Genomic DNA, 2,095 nt, shown 5'->3' with positions numbered 1-2,095 from the left:
TCCGAGTGATTCGGGTATTTTCGGGGGTACCGGGGAGTTACGGGAATACGAGGAAGAAGTAATGGGCCTCATGGACCAAGTGGTGGAAGAGAGGAGGCAGGGCGCGCGGCCCCCCTAGCCCAAACCGAATTGGACTAGGGGGCTGGCCCCCCTTTCCTCCTTTTCCTCCCTCTCCTTCCTTCTCCTTCTTCTCCTTCCTTTCCTCCTCCTAGTAGGAGTAGGAAAGGTTCCTACTCCTACTAGGAGGAGGACTCCTCCTCCTGGCGCGCCCATAGAGGCCCAGCCGGCCTCCCCCTTGCTCCTTTATATACGGGGGCAGGGGGCACCTCTAGACACACAAGTTGATCAGTTGATCTCTCCCAACCGTGTGCGGTGCCCCCTTCCACCATAATCCACCTCGATCATATCGTAGCGGTGCTTAGGCGAAGCCCTGCGTCGGTAGCATCATCATCACCGTCATCACGCCATCGTGCTGACGGAACTCTCCCTCGAAGCTCTGCTGGATCGGAGTTCGTGGGATGTCATCGGGCTGAACGTGTGCTAAACTCGGAGGTGTCGTGCGTTCGGTACTTGATCGGTCGGATCATGAAGACGTACGACTACATCAACCGCGTTGTGCTAACGCTTCCGCTTTCGGTCTACGAGGGTACGTAGACAACACTCTCCCCTCTCGTTGCTATGCATCACCATGATCTTGTGTGTGCGTAGGAATTTTTTTGAAATTACTACGTTCCCCAACAGTGGCATCAGAGCCACGTTTTATGCGTTGATGTAATATGCACGAGTACAACACAAGTGAGTTGTGGGCAATATAAGTCATACTGCTTACCAGCATGTCACACTTTGGTTCGGCGGTATTGTTGGATGAAGCGGCCCGGACCGACATTACGCGTACGCTTACGCGAGACTGGTTTTACCGCCGTGCTATGCACACAGGTGACTAGCGGGTGTCAGTTTATCCAACTTTAGTTGAACTGAGTGTGGCTACGCCCGGTCCTTGCGAAGGTTAAAACAACACCAACTTGACAAACTATCATTGTGGTTTTGATGCGTAGGTAAGAACGGTTCTTGCTAAGCCCGTAGCAGCCACGTAAAATTTGCAACAACAAAGTAGAGGAGGTCTAACTTGTTTTTGTAGGGCATGTTGTGATGTGATATGGTCAAGACATGATGCTAAATTTTATTGTATGAGATGATCATGTTTTGTAACCGAGTTATCGGCAACTGGCACGAGCCATATGGTTGTCGCTTTATTGTATGAAATGCAATCGCCCTGTAATGCTTTACTTTATCACTAAGCGGTAGCGATAGTCATGGAAGCATAAGATTGGCGAGACGACAACGATGCTACGACGGAGATCAAGGTGTCGCGCTGGTGACGATGGTGATCATGAAGGTGCTTCGGAGATGGAGATCACAAGCACAAGATGATGATGGCCATATCATATCACTTATATTGATTGCATGTGATGTTTATCTTTTATGCATCTTATCTTGCTTTGATTGACGGTAGCATTATAAGATGATCCCTCACTAAATTATCAAAGTATAAGTGTTCTCCCTGAGTATGCACCGTTGCGAAAGTTCTTCGTGCTGAGACACCACGTGATGATCGGGTGTGATAGGCTCTACGTTCAAATACAACGGGTGCAAAACAGTTACACACGCGGAATACTCAGGTTAAACTTGACGAGCCTAGCATATAACAGATATGGCCTCGGAACACGGAGACCTAAAGGTCGAGCATGAATCATATAGTAGATATGATCAACATAGTGATGTTCACCGTTGATACTACTCCATCTCACGTGATGATCGGACATGGTTTAGTTGATATGGATCACGTGATCACTTAGAGGATTAGATGGATGTCTATCTAAGTGGGGGTTCTTAAATAATATGATTAATTGAACTTAAATTTATCATGAACTTAGTACCTGATAGTATCTTGCTTGTCTATGTTGATTGTAGATAGATGGCCCGTGTTGTTGTTCCGTTGAATTTTAATGTGTTCCTAGAGAAAACTAAGTTTAAAGATGTTAGTAGCAATTACATGGACTGGGTCCGTAACTTGAGGATTATCCTCATTGCTGCA

Source organism: Triticum urartu, chromosome 5A (assembly GCF_056163025.1).
Source record: "Triticum urartu cultivar PI428250 chromosome 5A, HENAU_Tu73, whole genome shotgun sequence".
Taxonomy (NCBI): Eukaryota; Viridiplantae; Streptophyta; class Magnoliopsida; order Poales; family Poaceae; genus Triticum; species Triticum urartu.
The sequence above is the reverse complement of the archived record's forward strand: the minus strand, read 5'-3'. Positions refer to the sequence as shown.